This window comes from Hypanus sabinus, chromosome 22 (assembly GCF_030144855.1).
Source record: "Hypanus sabinus isolate sHypSab1 chromosome 22, sHypSab1.hap1, whole genome shotgun sequence".
In the NCBI taxonomy this organism is placed as follows: Eukaryota; Metazoa; Chordata; class Chondrichthyes; order Myliobatiformes; family Dasyatidae; genus Hypanus; species Hypanus sabinus.
In genome coordinates this window covers 29301207-29321802 of record NC_082727.1, presented here as the reverse complement: position 1 = coordinate 29321802, position 20596 = coordinate 29301207, and the positions used below count along the sequence as shown (strand labels likewise).

The 20596-nt window shown below is 40.9% G+C and overlaps 1 protein-coding gene across 13 annotated transcripts in view; it reads right to left on the bottom strand.

Annotated features, from left to right (window-relative positions):
• ank3b (ankyrin 3b) overlaps positions 1-20596 on the bottom strand; it is a 615939-nt gene that overhangs the window by 273422 nt on the left and 321921 nt on the right. The gene's annotated exons all lie outside the window — the stretch shown is intronic.

Below are 20596 nucleotides of genomic sequence, written 5' to 3'. Positions count from 1 at the left end.
AGTGATGCTTCGAAAGTTAAGAGAATCCAAGGTGAACATCGCAGTTTGCATTTCTATACACTGTGTGGAAGATCTATAACTGGGAATCATTTCTATAATTACTCCATATTGACAACAGTTCCCCAGTAACGACTGGTACTGTGCACTTGATCCATGCAATACAGCCTCAAAGACTTTCCACAATCCATGAGACAATAATTTTAAGCCTTTGAACTGTGTTTCGCATTTCCAGATGTTGTCCAAATGATCATTCAATAAAATTTTAAATTCCAGTCAATTTTCACTGAAGATACTTTCTAAAATTAATTTCCATTAACACAGCATATATCGATGCCACAGAAGAAATTGCATTTCAAGATTAAAGTTACTAACTTTAAGTGATTGTGCCATGGTAGCACAGCACACTATTGGCAGTGTTCAGAGTTCAATTTTGGTCTTGTCTGTAAGGAGTCTGTACGTCCTTGTAGTGAAACATGTGGGTTTTCCCCAGGCACTCTGCTTTCCTCACACAGTCCAAAGATGTATCAGCTAGGTAAGTTGGTTGCTGTAAATTGCCCTGTGCCCGTTGTTCCTTTTTGCACCATGTGGCACACCGGGCAGCGTGTTTTTGTTACAAGGCCAAGATGCCCAACCCAGCATGGATTGAAAGCGAACAACGAGCCGGCCAGATTTGAACCCGGGACCACTGGCCTCTGCAGTCTGGTGCTGATGCCACTACGCCACCAGCCAGCTGATGTCCCATGATTAAGTTAGGGGTTAAGATCAAGGCTTTCGGGTGTTGCTGGGATGGCATGGCTTAAAGGGCCAGAAGGGTCTATTCTGTGCTGTATAGATAAATAAATAAATAGAAACCCCCAACGCTTGACACAGAATGCTGAATTGTGTCCGATACTCCGAATACTGCAAACAATCCAGCATTCTGCTGCATTTGGAGGTCTTATTCCAGCTGATGATCAGATCCACATGATCAGATGCTTTTTTCATAGCTCCATTTTTCAAGTTAAAAGCACAAGTGAAATAACGTTTTCAAACTCAAGTTCATTGTTATATGACTGCACATATATACAACCAAATGAAGTAACGTTCCTCTGGACCAGGATGCACCTAAAATACATATTTTACACGCAGCACACAAAACAAAATATTACCACAAATAAGTTAAAAATACAATTCAAGATACATGTTGTGCACAGCGCAGAGAAACAGCAAACTGCTCGCTGTCCCAGTGATGAGACCTCGGAGGTGGCCGGGTCTTCATTAATCTCACAGCTTGACGGAAGAAGCTGTTACCCAGTTTGGCATTCCTCATCCTGATGGTCCTGTACCTTCTTCCTGATGGTACTCAGTCAAAAAGATTATGGGATGAGTGGCAGGGATCCTCACCAATGCATAGGGCTGGTTGGATACAACGCTCCTGGTAAATGTCACAGCTGGGGTGGGGGAAGAAAGAACCTGGTGACCCTCACTGATTTGCAAAAAACAGTTTTGCCAATCTGTTAACAGCTTGTCCTCGCTGGAGCACAATAACCCGCTGTTTCTGATATTTGATTTTCACTACAAGCTACAGTAATCAGAGGGAGCAACTTAAACTGGCATCCAGTCACTTAGCACTCACTCTTGGAGCCATCAAGCTGATACCTGTGACTGGGAAAGAAAGAGTTCAGAGTCATAGAGAATTATAGCACCGAAACAGGCCCTTTGGCCCAACTAGTCAAAGCCAACCAAATCATCCTCCAGACTAGTCCCTGTCATCCATGTTGTGCTCACAACCCTCCATGACCCTCCCCCCTCCATACACCTGCCTCAATGCCTCAGTTGTCCTGCTCAAGCACGTCCTCTGGATATTCATTCCAAGTACTCACTCCCCTCTGTGTAAAGGAGTAATCGCTAAGGTGTCTTTAAGATCATAACCTTAATCGTTTATCTGTACAGTCTAGTTTTAGATTCCCCAGCCCTGGAGAAGACATTATGACCATTCACTTTATCCATACTCCTCCTAATTTTATTTCTGTGAGATCATTCTCTCTTGTTCCAGGGAATAAGGATCCAACATGGCCAACCTGTCCCTAAAACTCAGGCCCTCTAGTCTGAGCTTGAACTTTGGATAAAATGACAAAACTAGCTTATGTACAGCGAGCTTCACCATTTGTTATTAAAATACCCAATCATCTGTTTTAAATCTCGTTTAGCAAGCTCTGGGGAAAGCCTTCCTGCTCTTGTGTGCAATTGTGAGAGTAGCTTAACGTGACAGGAATAAGATGGTGTAGCATCCGTTCAGTACTGCACTAGATTGTCAGCTTACACTCAATAGACACTTTATTAGGTACCTCCTGTACTTAATAAAATAGCCACTGTGTGTACTTTTGTGGTCTTTTTCTGCTGTAGCCTGCTACTTCAAAGTTTCATAGGTTGTGCGTTCAGAGATGCTCTTCTGGACACCATTGTTGTAAAGCGTGTTTATTTGAGTTACTGCCGCCTTCCTGTTAGGTTGAACCAGTCTGGTTATTCTCCTGTGAACTCTCTCATTAATAAAGCATTTTTTCCCCACAGAACTACCATACACTAGATGCTTTTAGCTTTTTGCAAAATTTGTCTGTAAGCATGAGAGACTGTTGTGCATGAAAATCCTGGAAGATCAGTAGCTTCTGAGATACTCCAACACCCCATCTGGCACCAACAAACTGTTCCATGGCTAAAATTGCTTAGATCACATTTATACCCTAATGTTTGGTCCGAAAAACAACGGAACTTTTAACTATGTCTGCATGCTTTTATGCTTTGAGTTGCTGCCACATCATTGGCTGATTAGATATTTGCATTAACAAGCAGGTGGACAGGTATACCTAGTAAAGTTGCTCCTGAGTGCAAATTGGAGTGGAACTAATACCTTGCGTCAATACTGAATACTGGTGTTCTTCAGAAATTTAACTCCATTTTAAACAGAATTTCAGTGAGACTATAATGCACAGCAGTCACTGCCACAAACATTCTGCATCAGCATGTAAAGTCACGTTCCCTACCTGAATCAAAAACAGAATCCAATTTATCATCACTAACGTACCTCATTAAATTTATTGTTTTGCAACAGCAGTACAGTGCAATACATATTAAAATTACCATAAGTTACAATAAGAAATATATATAAAAATAAATAGTACAAAAATGAGATAATGTTCATGGTCTATTCTGAAATCTGATGCCTGAGGGAGAAACATTGAGTGTGTGTCTTCAGGCTCCTATACCTCCTCCCTAATGTGAAGGGGGCATATCCTATTGGTGAGTGTCTTTAATGATGGATACCGTCTTCTGGAGGCACCGCCTGTTGAAGATGTCCTCAGTACTGGGGAGGCTAGTGCCTATTATGGAGCTGGCTGAGTTTACAACCCTTTGCAGCTTTTTCCAATCTTGTGCATTGGTCTGTCCATACTAGACAGTGATGCAACCAGTTAGAATGCTCTCCACAGTACACCAGTAGAAATTTGCTAGAGTCTTTGGTGAAGTACCAAATTTCCTCAAACCCCTAATGAAATATAGCCACTGGTGTGGCTTCTTCATAATTACATCAATACGTTGGGCCTAAGATAGATATTCTGAGATGTTGTCACCCAGGAACTTGAAACTGCTCACCCTTTCCACTGCTGGCCCATTGATAAGGACAGTGTGTGTTCTCTTGAGATCCTTTTGCTGAAGTCTATAATTCCCTAGCCTTACTGACATTGTGTGCAGGGTTGTTGTTGTGACACCACTCTATTAGCTCATCTATCTCACTCCCCATGACTCTTCATCACCATCTGAAATTCTGCCAACACATAGCTGTGTCATCAGTGAATTTATAGATGGCATTGAGGTGTGCCTAGCCATGGGTGTAGAGAGAGCACAGCAATTGGCCTAAGATGCGCCTGTGTTGACTGAAAGCGAGGAGATGTTATTTCCAATCTGGAGTAACTGTGGTCTCCCAGTGAGGAAGTCAAGGATCCAGTTGCAGACGGAATGCTCCACATATGGTCATTCCCAATCATTGACAATTAGATTTTTATAATCATAAACAAGTCATTCAAAGTGAACCAACTAAAAGAGCATTAAGGAAAATAATTCTGGATGGTGGTACTCCAACAAAAAAAAATGCAGCACAAGCAACGTTCCCTCTAATTTTTAGTAGCCAGTGTGTGCAAAAATCTTACATTGCGCAAATTTTTTTCCTGTAACAAAAATATGTGCACACTGAACGCACACATGGCACAGTTTTTGTAGGTTTACAAAATACTCGACTTAAAACTGCACAGAATAGCAACAAAATAACACACATATTTAAGTCACTCAGTTATAGTTTCACTCTCCTGTCTTTGGCATTTACCCATTTTTTGTAAACTCTATCTAGACTAATAGAACTTCCATCCAATTGACAGCTTTTGATTCTCATTAACATATCCACATAACATTCACCTAAATGGTTTCTCAGCTTGTTTTTGAGTTGATTCATTAGGCTAAAACCTCACTCACAGACCACACTAGACACAAGAAAGGTTCCCCCAATGTCCAACAACTGTGCAAGGTCGCAAAACTGTTCATTTTGAAGTCAATTTCCTTGCCAAATGACACTTCAAAATATCAAGTTTCCAAATATCATCCCACTTCTTTCCACTAGCAAATTCTCCAGCAACTTTCGCATCACGACAATACAAACAGCTAACTCCAGTTTCCGAATCATACATAAATACTTCTCGTAGTTGAACGTTCATGACCTCATGAACTTTCGGTGTAGCAGTTTCTATTTTGTTATGCCATTCAACTTTAAACAAATATGCATTTCTTTTGTGCTTAATGCCCTTTGCTTCTTTTGAATTTGACATCATGAATCAGTATTTTTTTCAAATAAGAACGTGATAAGCTATCTAGAAGATTTGAAACAGATCTTTGTAAACTTTACAATATGAACACTGCCCACCAAAGATGGCTGCCTCCATGACGCAGCTGCACAAACCGGAACAGGAAAGCTGAGGTGACGTAAATTAGTGACATGAATTTTGGTATTTGATAAACCAACTAACTAGTTAACAGAAACGTTTAGCTAAAAGACTACTTTCAATAAATATAATTATTAATTATTACATTATTTTAGGTAACTAACCTTTTGTGCGCACATTAATTTCCTTTGTGCGCTGGCTGAAAAATGTGTGTGCGTGCACACACGCACAGCTTAGAGGGAACATACAGCACAAGTATTTATTTTTCACATGGTGAGACAAACTGCCGCAAGACACTTGTCCCCTAGCATCATGCGGGACCAAAGGATACGTATTTGGGCTACACAACAATAGGAATAGCCAGAACCTGAGAACTGTCGTTCTTCGATTCAGAATGCAGTAAAGCCTCTGGAATTCATGAACATCACACACACACATGCATATACACAAACTGTTTGATGGTTTGTTGAAGGGCTTAACAGCAATGTCACATAAGAACACAAGAAAATAGGAATACACCACCTGGCCCCCCAAGCCTTCCCCAGTATTCAATACGATCAAGGCAGACTTACTTGAAGTCTCAAGACCCCTTCTGCTCCAGATCCCCATAACTCTCAGTTTCCCATCTTTCAAATATTTGTACCTGCGCTTTAAGTATTGTTATTGAGCTCAACTCCACAAAGGTCTGGGGTGTAGGTTTGAAGAGATTCACAAACACCTGCAGGAAAGAAATCTTTATGTACTGCTGCTTCAAATAATTGGCCACTTCTCTTGAAACTATATGCCCTTCTTTGAGGCTTTCTCTTGAGTGAATACACTTCTCCATCTATCCTGTTGCGACCCTTTAGGAACTTTTATGTTTCAATAAGATCAATGAGTCCGCCGCTCAATCACGTGTACTTGCAAACTGTTTAGCCTCACCCTCGTGATTCTCCTTTGGACCGCTTCTCATGTTATTATACATGTTATCACTTAAAGGGACCAAAACTATGCTCAGTACACCAGATGTGGCCTCATCAACACCTTATATACAGTAACTGTTAAAAAAATACTTCCTCAATTTTAAACTCAAACTGCTTTATAATAAAGGTCGAGACGTGTCATTTGCCTTCTTAACTACTTGCGGCATCTGACTGCTTTTTTTGAGATTCATAACCAAGAATACCTCGATCCCATGGTTCTTCACTTATTCTCAGTGTCTTTCCACTTAGATCATCTGCTTTTTGTTTTCTCTTAGCATTTACCACGGTGCATGACCGCACACCTTCCCACACTGAAATCCTTTTGCCAAATTTCACCCACTCACTCCATCAATCTATTTCCAGTTGTAGAGGCTCAATATCTTCATCAAAACTTGCCCTTCCATTTGTCTTTGTGTTATTGAGAAACTCGGACACCATGCATTCTAACCCCTCCTCCAGATCAGTGATATAAGGAGTAAATAGGGCACTTTGAGTGGCTGTGTACATATGCACTTGAGCTCAATGTATATTGGTGAAACCTCTCCAGACCGAAGGTCACCACAAGCATTCTTCCTCAATTTAGTGTAGTACATCTCCATACTGGTCAGAATTCTGCTGTGTACAATGTCAGCTTATCCTCTGTTAGATCCTTTTCCGAAGCTCCTTCTCAAAGGCAACTGCTTACATCACAACATAGACTCTATCGTGACAGTTCCCTTAACTTGTTCTGACCATTGGTTAAGAGCAAGTGACTGCTCTTCTGCATCTTGACCAAGTATTTCATATATCTGAGGGTGGAAAATTGCTCAGATTGTTGACCAAGTGCTGGGAAGCACTATGCTCCTTCTGTCAGTTCTATATCTTCTTCAGGGCTTCAACTTCCATGCAATCCGGCTTCAGGCCATTTCTAGTGACCACTTGACCACAAAGAAGACTTCCTTACAGTGAACACCTTGACTCTTCCAATATTGCCTCTTCGTCAAAAACATCTCTGTCATCAGCTGTGATCCACCATTCTCTGGAACTTCATGAAGACCTCTGGATGTCCGGATATATTTTCAACTTGATACTTGAATTCTCAGTACATCAGGCTAGACATGCAGGAGTTACATCTGTCCCAGTGGCAACTCTTAGTGCCTCTGTCAATCATTCCAGCTCTGATTTTTTAAAGTTTTGCCTTGAGTGTCACTGGAAAACAATTTGACAGAACAAAGGAAAAAACAGCACACACAAAACGCTGGAGGAACTCAGCAGGTCAGGAGTAGCTATGGGGAGGAATAAACAGCCAATTTTTTGGGCCAAGACACTTCATCAGGAAAAAGCAGCTGTGGCACATGCTACTGAAAACTAAGAAGCTTCTAGAAAAATACAGTAGCAGCTGTATTGCAATTACTGGAAAATTTACTGAATAATTGGATGTATATGGATGATTATATCAAAATACAAGCAAGAATAGAAAAGCTAAATTACAAGTAACAATTTTATATTCTAGTCCAATATGAATTACCAGATGCTGCTTCTACTTGGGACTAGATGGCATTCGGCTATTAGTTTACCTATTTCATGCAAAAACACTGTAAAAAACACAAGCTGTGCAACTATCATTTGCATTGAAACAACTCTTGTGATTCTGACATGATGTAACATTGATAGCTCTAGCCCTGTATTCACTGGAGTTTAACAGAATGGTGAGGGGGCGGAATCTCATTGAAACCTATAAAATATTAAAAGGCCTAGCTAGAGTGGTTTTGGTGAGGATGTTTCCTTTCGTGGGGAGCCTAGGAACAGAATTTCAGAATACAAGGACGTCCCTTTACAGCAAAGATGAGGAGGAATTTCTTTAGCCAGAGAGTGGTGAATCTGTGGAATTCATTGCCATATACGGCTATGGAGGCCAAGTCATTGGGTGTACTTGACAGGTTCTTGATAATAAGGACATGAAAGGTTATACAGAGAAGGCAGGACAGTGTGGTTGAGAGGAATTTATCATTCACCCATGACAGAATGGTGAAGCCAACTCGATCGGCTGAGTGGCCTAATTCTGCTCCTTTGTCTTATGGTCTTTATCATCTGTTGACTGTACTAACAAATACAGATGTGAGCATTTCTGGTCCACATGTGGAAATCCACATTAATAGCTTTCCTAACCTTTTGGGTTTATCATGCTCATTATGCATCACCTAGACTTTTTAGTGTTGTCCAATTTATATCATTAGCATGTGTTTCAGTGATTTCAATTCCATCACATTGAAACTGATGGCTCATTAAGGGTAATTCTAATTGCTCCCATGTCAAGTTAAAATGAAGCAGGCTCCCTTACACCAAAGTTTTGCTGCAGCTCTATCTAGCAGGCATTCCTTCCACAAAATTCTTCTCCTTTAACACCAAGTACATTGGGACTAACTAAAACACGGTTTCTGACCCTGTCTTAGTCTCACATATCCCATCCTCTCCATAGATTTCCCATGTCCTCCTCATCATGTACTGTTTATAAAAAAGGATTTTCCATTTCATTTCCCACACACTTTTTCAAATTTCCTTTCCAGCTACTCATGTTTCAGATCGCATTACTTAAAAAGGCCCAAGCCAACTTGGCTGTTTTACCCATTTTACCTTTGCCTCACACTTTGCTTCATTTTCTAAGCCATTTCCTGCCTAGTTTTGGATAGCTCTACAGTTTTGCAAGTCTGTATGTACTTTTCTGAAGTTCACTCTGGCTCTTATGTTAATCATTCCCTCAGAGCTGGACTTCTGTATTCTACAAACAATCTGATCTCTGATAAGTGAGTCCTTTGCAATTATTTGCTCCCAGTTTTAATTCCATTAAAGAATTATAAAAAGATTCACCTTGTAAAACAGGAGCCAGCAACCTTTTTGTCTCTGTGGGCCAGATCGCATATTAATGAGCGGACGGTAGGCCAGATAAATGCCATAAAAACTTGAAATATGGGAATTATCTATTTAAATACATCTAGTTATGTTTTGCCTCAACTTACTGAATAACGCATGCTAGGAAATCATTTGTGCTTAACCAGGATGCCAATTAGTAATCAAACTCAGTTTAGTTGCAATTTATTTCAATCAAGGCATCTTTTGAATCTATTAAAAGGACACAAAGAATCTTTAAACATAAAATGTATGAACATGATGCAGTGAATGGTGGTAAATTAAGTATAATAAAAAAGAAAATTTTAATGCAGACAGTCGATAAATCAATGTGAAACTTGATGCTGTTTGTTGCTTGAAAGCTTCTCAGTATTGGGTGTCAGACTTGATGATGCCAAGAGCAAGACATTGCCCTGATGGGCATCAGTCGATCTTGTTCTCAAATAGTTCTTGGTGTGCTTCATTTTTGAAAATAATTGCTCACACTGATAAGTGCTGCCAGACAGTCTTTTTTGCGTGGTCCACTAAGTTAGGATACTTCCCACTTGGATGAATATATTTTCTATAGAAGTCACGCACTGACACCTCTTCAGAATGAAATTTCGATCTCAATATGTCGTCACACTGAATCTCAGTCAATTCCATTTGAAAAATTTCTGACGCAGTGTCCACTTCCACATCAAACGGAGTAGCAAACAGCTTGAACTCATTTGCAAGCAAGCGAAAAATCAGCAAGACGAGATGAAAACTCTTTTCTCAATTCTTTGACCATATTCACAAAAATGCCTGGATCTTGTGCTTTACTTTTTTGAAAAGTGGGTTTCCCAGCTTGCTCAATGAAGAAGTGATCTAGTGTCCAAGCGTCTTGGAAATTTCCGCACTCAGTGTCTACCTTCCTGTGTTTTGCATTCATTGCCATTGGAATTTTTTCTTCGATTTTATTTTGAAACGCTAGTTATTCAAAAAGTATCATAGCACATGTAAATATCTGGATACTTAGCGTGGATTTCTTGTTAAAACACAGTGACACAGTTTCTGTTTACAAATTTGAACGATCCCATCTGAAAACCTACGCGTGCACGGAGAGCATCTAATATATATTAATAAGGTAGTCTGCCTTCCCGTCATTCGTATATATCAGTGTTTGGTTTGGAACAAAACAGAACTTGGGGCCAGTGTAACAAGACACCATGCATGTCTGCACCTCACAGGATCCATCTGTTAAACCCCTGAAGTTTGCAGATGACACAACTGTCATTGGCCTTATCCAAGACGGTGATGAGTCTGCATACAGATGGGAGGTGGAACGGCTGACCCTCTGGTGTGGTCAGAACAATCTGGAGCTAAATACTCTCAAGACTGTGGACATGACAGTGGACTTCAGGAGGAGCCCCCCAATACTCCCCCCACTTACTATACTCAACAGTATTGTGTCTGCTGTGGAGACCTTCTGATTTCTGGGTGTCACAATCTCCCAGGACCTGAAGTTCCAACGTGGACACTCTTATCAAAAAGGCTCAGCAGAGGTTGTATTTCCTACGTCAACTCAGGAAGTACAACCTGCCTCAGGAGCTGCTGATTCAATTCTATTCAGGAATAATCCAGTCTGTTCTCTGTTCGTCCATCACTGTCTGGTTTGGATCAGCTACCAAACAAGACAAGAATAGACTCCAAAGAACCGTCAGGGCTGTGGAAAGGATTACTGGTGTGAAGCTGCCCTCGATCCAGGACTTATATGCATCTAGAGTCAGGAAGCGAGCAAGCAGCATTATTGTAGACCCATCACACCCCGGACATCACCTGTTCCAACTCCTTCCTTCTGGTAGGCGCTTTAGATCACTGTATGACAGGACAAATAGGTACAAGAACATTTTCTTTCCGTATGCCATCAGTCTTGTGAACACTTGAATTTTAGTCTATTATAAATCAAGTCCACCTGTACATTCAATGAGGTGGACCTCATTGTATATAGTTTATGATTATTTGCACTATTGTTTTTGTTTGCTTTTAATTCTGTACAGAGAGAGCTCAGGGAAACCGGCACCAAATTCCCTGTATGTGTCCTCATACTTGGCGATAATAAAGGATTCTGATTCTGATTCTGATGTCCATTAGTGTGGTCGCATGGAACAATCAGAATAAGGAAAAATCACTGGATAAGCATCATATCCCAATGTTTGCTCACAGGCCGGATTGGCCTGTGGGCCGTAATTTGCCCACCCCTGCTGTAAAACATGCATCTTATTGTAGAAAAATAGAACGTGAACACCTGACTGATTCACTCCCAAGTGGATTACATACCTTGATGTCTGTATGGCTTGGTGCAATGCTCTGTCCTGCGGCACAGAAGAATACATTAAGCTCTCACAGACACTAATGTAATAACCACCAAATAATCTGTTTTAGAGTGGTTAGTTTAGGTAAGTGATAATCTTAGATTAAGAGGAAGGAATTTTTCTCATCCATCTGAAAGAACAGGCAAGACCTCAGTTGAGTGTCACATGTGCATGTATTGTTATTGGAAAGGCTATGGCTTAGCTTTTCCAAGGGACCAAATATTCTGAGTCCATAACTGAAAACTCAATGAAATATACAGAATAATCATTCACTCTGTGTCGCTCTGACGATGCACACTGCTGGAATCTTGTGTTGCGAAGGAGGGAGTGGGGTAGAACGAGATGTGGGAGGCAATAGGGAACATCTAAATGATGTGCTCCAAGTGCGGGTCTTGGTGAATGGTGTGCGGACAAAAAGAAAGCTTGGGTTGGGAGGAGAGGATGATTGGAAAGTCTCATGGCACCGTGCTTTTCAGTGGTACTTAACTCGATTCATGGTTAGTTAGAGTTAAGCTGAATTACCACAAAGAATCTCCATCTTCATGTGAAACACCCCCACCCATTACTACACCCAGCAGTGGAGATAAAGCTGGCAAAATGGAGGCATGTAAATGCCCTTTCTATAAACATGCCAGATGATTGTTTTTTTCAACATGGAAAGCAAATAATTGGAAAACACAGAAGAGGAAATCCAGAGCAACACATTGGGGATCTCAGCAGGTCAGGCAGCATCTACGGAGAGGAATAAACAGTTGACATTTTGGGCCGAGACCCTTCATTAGGACAAATTTGATTAGCTGTAGATGTGCACTATACCCTTCAGACTCAAGATATAATGACATGTATTTGCTTTGAATTTCTATTGTTCCTCTCTTCAATTTCTAATGTTTAACCCACCACCTTCTATCTCTGACTGTAACACAAATAAGCTGAAATATTTCTGCATTGGTGGAGACTAACAGCACTCAGATCTCTCAAACCTGCTGCACTGTGTGCAGAGCTCAGCTACACACGTGCAGGCACACAGCACTGCAGTAATATTACATCATGCCATCCTGCTGCTTCTGTTATCCACACTTACCATCACCCACATTTTAACCAAAAGGCCCGTATTGAAGATTGAAATCAATCACTTATTACATTAATAAAGCCAGCACAACGTTATAATTAGAGACAAAGATACAGAGGGAAAGACCATGAGATCTGAACCAGAGAGAGATATAAGCAAGGATACACACAGAGGCAGGCCGCAAGTTTCACTTAAAAGTCATGTTACATCTTTACTCCTCATTGCAGTGTTGTGTTTACATTTCAGCGCCACTCATGCATATTATTTCTGTAACAAATACTGTTTCGAACTCTGGCAGTCCGTGCCAGGTATATATTCTGATATGATATTCCTGGCATTGGTAGGAGGGTTTACAACAACGTCAATTAAAGCAAATCATTTCAAAAATAAAGCCACAGAGAATGTGAGCACTATCAAGCTTCAGCTTCCCAACACTGTTAAGTTCATGGTTCAATAGAACAGAATGCAGAGCTCCACCCACACAGCTCTTCCCATCAACCCAGAGATCCTGACTTTACTCCTGTTCCACTGTATGCCACTCTGCCAACTAATCAGAAAATATCTTGTGCTGCCGACTTCTCCGATTCCAAGAATGTGACCACATTCCAGTCCATTTGGAGTTAGCTTTATGGAAGTAAGCAACAAGATGTGGTCTGACATTCCCTTTAATGCTCATTGCTGCAGAGATGTTGAATTATTCATCCTGTCTTTCTCCTCAATTGTTTTTGCATTGCAGCAGAGAAGGAAAAAAAGGCACACATACTAAAAACGTACTCCACAACTCTTTCTCCCTCCACAGTTGATCAATGCCGAGACAAATAAATTATAAAGGAAATGATAAACACAAGAGATTCTACAGATGACAGAAATCCAGAGTAGGACACATAAAATGCTGGAGGAACTCCACAGGTCAGCAGCTTCAATGGAGTAGAAAAATGAGTCAGCATTTCGGGCTGGCAGGTTGACTCTTTATTCCTCTCTATAGATGCCGCCTGACCTGTTGAGCTTTTCCAGCATTGTGTGTGTGTTATAAAGGAAACACACTAATTGGCTATCATTTGGCAAAGGGAGAACTTGGGAAGCAGACTGCATTTCTTTTAAACCAGGTATCAGTGAGGTTTCGAGTACAGTGCATGGCCTCCTGGCCAAGAAACCTGGAGGCGGGGTGCAAGCCCATAATTAACTCCTATGGATGCTGCCTGAGTAAAGCGTCAAGAAAGATTGAAATCATCGAGGTGAGAGTGGAAGTCAGCACAGTCTACCAGTCTCTCACTCACTGCTGCCAGGGGAAGGTCCCTGCGTTCAAAACACCTCTCCCTTCCTCCCTCTGCCGGAGGATGGAGCAGGACTCCTGGGTCCACAGCGAGGTGTAATCGATGCAATTTGCAGATTAGACTCAGTAGCTCAGGTTACGATGTGTTACTGGTTTCTCATCGGTCCTTTTTTTTGTAGCGGTTTTGGGTGAATTTGATCAGGGTGGTGTGCAGGTAACGAATGACCCAGCGCTAGATTGAACTGTACTGAGCTGAGCTGAACATGCCTGGATGCTGTCGATGACTTTGTGGGTTGGTATTTAATATTCCGTGTTTTTCACTCTTTTTTTTTGCTATTTGTGCAAATTGCATTTTTTTTGCACATTAGGAGAGTTTGATGTTATTCTTTGAACGGTTTTTTACTGTTTTGTGGCTGTCTGTGGGTAAACAAATCTCGGGGTTGTATACTGCATATATCAGATTCAGATTATTTGTCATTTAGAAACCACAAATGCAATGACATCACAAAAGCATATGACAAAACAGACAACACCAGAAAATCCCCATAACGTTTGGCAATCCCCAATCCAGAGTCCGGAGAGGCTGCTGCGTATTAATATTGCACTACCATCTTAGCATATTCCCCGGAAAGAAGCTCCAAACCTACCAGACAAAACAAGACCAAAAACTAAAGTACAAGACCTGCACAAAACCACATAGTTACAACAAATAGTTACAATAGTGCAAACAATAGCATAATTGATAAAAAAAAACAGACCATGGGCACAGTAAAAATAGTCCAAAGATGTTAAAAGACTACAAGTTCAAAAGAAATCACCACACAGTTTGCACAAGTCCCCAGGGTCCCAACAGACTCGCCGTCCCACGCCAGCGGCAGAAGGGAACACCCCCGCTATGGACTTCCATGGCGACGCCCAACTCAGCCTGACAGATGCAGCACACAATGAAAGTGCCGCCGGACCAGCCTCGCAGACACAGCACACACCGAAAGCGACCTGACCGCAGCGAACTCCGAGTCCATCGAACCTCCGAGCCGACGACCATCCCCTCTGGCACAGCTTCTCCGAGCACCATCCTCTGCCGAGCGTATTAAGAAGGCCCCTCCAACAGCCATCGGCAACGCGACCCCGAGGACTGAGGGCCTGTTTTTCCCAGCAGAGTCCTGAACCTCACAGCAGCAACAAAGAAGGTCTTCCTAGAGATTTCCTGATGTTCCTCCGTGCTCCCACGTCCGTTTTCAATTGATTATGATTGCGCACGGCACCCCACTTCACAAATAACAGATAATCAGTTTTGGAGTGGCCACTGCAACCTAGGAATATATGAAATATTTGAAGCATATATTTGAATATACTTTGAAAATAAATGTACTTTGATTCTTGGATCTTGAATCATTTTAGCTCTACAGAAATTAAAGTAGATTATTGTTAGGAGAACATACAATGTTCACTACTGAATTCATTGGACTCACACAGTGCCCTTCGGCTCACTAAGACCACAATGGCCATCAAACACCTCCGTACACTATCCAACCCTAATTGTATTATCATTCTCCTAACATATCGCCATTCATCTACACACTAGAAGCAGGTTACAGCAGCAATATCACCTCACATCCTGTGTAGGAAAGTGGGAAGAAGCATGTGCAAACATCAGACTCCATGACCAAACCCAATTCGCTGAGGATGATTAGCATTACTCGGAAAATTCAAGTGGGCCCACTTGAATTTTCAGAATAACGCTTGTATTTCTGAGAGTCATGCTTGTAAATCTGATGCAACGCTCTAAAGCCAATGCACATCAAGAGACACCTTTACGAGCACAGCGGGGGAATTTAATTCACATTGCCGTTGATCACCCTTGGATAAACTTTGCTTTCATGGTGCAATGTTGAGTTGGAACTATTCTTATCCAAGGATTTACCCCTACCTCTCAGTTATAGCAAGCAATACCGCACACACCAATCACATCATTCAGTTTCTCCAGCCACTCTTGCCGGTAGCATTTCAACCCACCCACACTCCAAAAACAGACTCAAAACTTAGTTTCTCCCTCCAAGCCATCAGCCTGATTAACACCTCCCTCATTAACCCAGCACCACCATATCAGCCAATTCTTCCCAAGGACTCTCAGCACCCTTCACCCCTTCATGCACTGCAACTTTACGCTTACACTCCAAACCTCATACCGGCATCGACACAGGCACTATCCCACTGTGTTTTCATTTGTCCTGCTGCTCCCAAGAAAAATTTCTCTTGCCAAGAGTCACTTTGTCACTTAATCAGTTCCTGCCACTCATCTTATGCTCAGATACACCTGAATTTAGCATTACCTATGTACAATCGTCTATGCATATAAGCTAATCTTATCTACACTTGGAGGCCACTTTACTGGGTACTCCTGTACACTTGTTTGTTAATGCAAATATGTAATCAGCCAATCATGTGGCAGCAACCCAATGCATAAAAGCATGGAGACATGGTCAAGAGGTTCAGTTGTCATTTGGAGCAAACATCAGAATGGGGAAGGAATGTGATTTAAGTTACTTTGACTGTGGAATAATTATTGGTGCCAGATGGAGCGGTTTGAATATCTCAGAAACTGCTGATCTCTTGGGATTGTCACACACAACAGCCTTTAGAGTTTACAGAGAATGGTGCAAAAACAAAAAAAAAACATCCAGTGAATAGCAGCTCTGTGGGTGAAAACGCCTTGTTAATGAGAGAGGTCAGAGGAGGATGGTTAAACTGATTCAAGTTGACAGGAAGGTGACAGCAACTCAAATAACCATGCAGTACAACAGTAGTTTGCAGAAGAGCATCTCTGAATTAACAACATGTTGAACCTGGGCTACAACAGCAAAAGACCACAGACATATACTCAGTGGCCACTCTAATAGGTACAGGAGGATGTACATACAACCACCCTAAAACAGTTACCTGTATACTATAGTTCATAGGATTGCTTCTATATTTGTATTTATTGTGTTCTTTATGCTTATTGTGCTTTATTCATGCTGCTTCAGTTCTGGAATAACAATCGTTTCATTCTCCTTTACACCTGCGTATTGAAGAATGACAATAAACAACCTTGATCTTGAATTGATGGAGGGAAGAGAATATAATGTATACCCATTACAGTGAACTGCAAGTTCTCAGCCATGATTTTAACTTCTCAAAAGTCCTTGATAAACTGCAAATGGGAGTTCTTACATACCGAGTGCAATTATTAATAGCAATGCTGATGAAGTCTACTGCAGGCTGCTGCTGGCTGCTATTACGTTGCTAAAGTTTAACAGTGGAGATACACACGGTGGTCTTTTACCCTCAGGCCTGCTCTATACTTCCATTTCATTTTACTGTCGTCCCTCCATAACTGTTGCAGACCCTTGCCTAATGAAAAGACCTATCAATCTCACTCTTATAAATTTTAATCATTCCCCCATCATCTACAGTTAACATGCATGTACAGCAAATAGTGAAGGAAGCAAGTGCTATGTTGTCTTCTTTTATGTAGCAGGCCAGGATACCTTAAGTGACAAATTATGAGATTGTAGTTTGTATAGCGAGATCCTTAAGATAAGTTAAAAGTGTTTTATAGTCAAAGGGTCTAGATGCTTTCCCAGCATATGATGAATAAACTCTTCTGGGGCTTCTAGCTGGGTACAGGTATCAACTATAACCGACGTTTCGATGACGAACTGCCATCTTCTTCAGGATGATGCCTGGGTGGTATTTATACCCCCATAGTCCGACTCCCCTGATTGGTTAGTCCTCATCCAATCAGGTTTCTGCTCTTGTTTATAATTCAATTCTAACTCATACTTGGAGCGAGACCCAATTCTTTATGCTCTAAGTAAGGCCTGAAATTCGATTGTAAGCAAAGTGGGAGAGTGTTAACCTGATTCGATGAGGACTAACCAATCAGGAGGGATGGACTACGAGGAGTATAAATACCATTGGATTAGACATGCCCAGGCATCATCCCTAAGGAAGATGGCAGAGCTTGTCATCAAAAAGTTGATTATAATTGACAGCTGTGCCTAGCTGGAAGCCCAAGAAGAGTTCATTGGTAATTAATATACACTAGATACATGGTGACTGATAAAATGCAGAACAGGCAAGAACTAATTCATGGGCAGACTCAAAAGATGATGACTAAGCAATCTGTGCCAGTTTTTATTAACTGAGAAAATAAATATATGGATGGTGTTCGATAGACTCTCCTGCTCGCTCATATTCAAGCAGTACCGTGTGTGTTTGCTTGGAAGAGCAAGAGTGCATTTGAAAAACAGCGCCTCCAACAGTTAACAATAACCTCAGTACTACATTTCAATAGTTAGTATGTGCGTTAGGATATTTTACTGGGCCAAGGTTGCTTTCAAAATGGAAGTTGCTGCTTTTGTTGGAATGTCAGAGAGTGTTTTTTTTTTACAGAGAGCGGTGAGTGCATGGAATCCCCTGCCAAGGGTGGTGGTAAAGGCAGATACATAGGGGCATTTAAGAAACCCTTAGGTAGGCAGACAGATGATAGAAAAATGAAGGGCAGTGCAGGAGGGAAGGGTTAGTTTGACTTTAGAGCAGGTTAAAAAGTCAGCACAACATTGTGAGCCAAAGAGCCTACCTCATGCTGCAATGCCCCATGTTTACGAATCAAAATGAAAGAATGATTGCTATCAGAGCCTAGGAGAAATATATTACTTTTTTAATAAAGCACATATCATTTTTATCCACATTAAATTGCAAGAAACAAATCATAAAAGGAATGTAATAATTTTGGGCAGTTACCAAATTCAGGATAAATCATTGCTTAAAGATCAAGAAAGAAAAATCAGTGAATTCTCAACTACAAGCACAACAAAGATGCAGAAGTTAACAAAATAACTGGACATGTTAAGCTGTTAAACCATCTGCCCTGCTCTACAAAATCTTTCCTCTCTTTATTCTGACTGCTGGAGCAGTCACATTCCAATTATGCATGAATGCAGTGTTGCAAAATAAAAATCTAGCAAGGGTCTTTGATCTGAAACTTCTAACTTTTTCATAGATGCCACCTGACCTGATTTGCTTTACAAGCTTTGATATTCAAAATATTTCTGTGAAGTCTTCAAATGGCGGGAATAAAACCCACAGTGTGTCAAGCAGCTGCATTTTAAATAAAGTGCAAAAAGAAATTAATAATTTTTGCTACACCACTACTGCACTTTGGAAAGAGATCTCAAGTGCTGGATGAGGGGATAAAGCAGGTCTATTTACATTTCTGCAGGGCTTTTAGAGGCCACTGAAGTAGTTAGCAGTGACCTCATGATCTGTTCACTCTACTTTGAGTCAACTTCTTTTTTAGACTCACCATGATTTGGAGATGGGCAACAGTGTTTACTTCCTGTGTGTTTTCAAAACCAGGAGATGACGGAATACTGTATGCCCACCGCAAATGACATTCTAATTGCGTCTGCTTTGAGTGAAGGGTTGCAATTTCAGCTGTGTCATGAAAGCTGCGAGTTCTAGCCTCATGCCAGAAATGTCAGTACGTAACACCTATGGTGATATCTCAGTGAAGAAGAGCCAGCTTCTGTCAAATAGTGACTGTCTGTATTTTCAGCTGGATATTAAAGAATCCATGACACAAAATTTAAAACAAATGGAGACTTATTTTAGTATTTCGTCTAACATTCATAGCCTACCAGTATCTTAAAAGTTATAATCTGGCTGTTCACTTTCTCACAGTTTACAGGACCTTGCAGTGTGCAAACAAGTATTTTCTACAACAGTAACCCATCAACAGTGTCCTCTTGGCTCAGAACTGCTTTGGGAAATGCACAAAATGCTGGAGGAGCTCAGCAGGTCAAGCAGCAACTATGGAGAGGGAATAAACACTCACACTGTTTATTCACCTCCACAGATGCTCCCTGGCCTGTTTAGTTCCTCTGGCATTTTGTCTGTGTTGCTCTAGATTTCCAGCAGCGGCAGAAACTCCTGTTTATCATTTACTTCGGGACATTATCACTTTTGCTGTACGCATACAATTCCATCCTTTCTTAAAGTGCCTTCCGAGATATTACCAAATTAACCTTTGTAATCCTTCCCAGAGATGGGATTAGTACCACGGAAATTATTGTGGTTAAATTTAGCAACAGCCTTCAACCCATTTACTGCCAGAAAAAGAATCAGATTCATAGACATACAAGTGCCAGCACCTTATTAGTATGGTCTAGGCCATTTATAAAAATGTGTTTCATATATATGCTTTGCAAGAAATTTCTGCAGATTAGCCCATTTAGTAAGGTGGGAATTAAAATATCTTATTGACTATTCAATACTTTATAAAAGTTTTCCTGAAATTTTGAGATCAGAAAGCACTCATTCCCAAACATTCAATACTTTTCAGATTTATAAGTAGCTTTGTCACATGTACATTGAAACATACATTGAAATGTGTTGTTCTGTGTTTAATCACATTAGTGAGGACCATGTTGGGTAGCCCACAAGTGCATCCAGTGTTAATATAGCATGATCACAGCTTACTAGCACTCACCGTACATCTTTGGAATGTGGGAGGAAACCAGAGCACTTGGAGGAAACCCAAGTGGTCATAGGGAGAACGTACAAACTCCTTACGGCAGCAGAAATCAAACCCTGATCTTATGCTGTTGCTGTAAAGCAGTTGTACTCGCCTTTATGCTTCCTCGCTGCCCCCAAATTTTCAGCTCTGCCTGAATCAAATTAAATCAGAAAATGCACCTGACAGGATCTTCTCAGTATTTACGACATTTACTTGTTTTATTTCAGACTGTCAACATATTTAAGTTTTTAGATTTTCATCTACAGTACAAGACTGAAGTTGTCTAGCCTTGTTGACAGCTGCTGAGAATTTATACAAATAAACCTTCACATTTATTTAGTGCCATTCACAAACTCAAGGTGATACATACATTTGATATGTTGTCATTGTTGCAAAGTAGAGAATGGGTACCTAGTTCAGAATAATGTTCAACCTCCTTAATGAAGAGGTGGCCTGTGATTGGAGAGAGCGCTTCCATATAGTGGGGGCCAGAGAACATTATCTTTATAAATGTTCTGATTAAAATTTTAAAAACTAACTTATT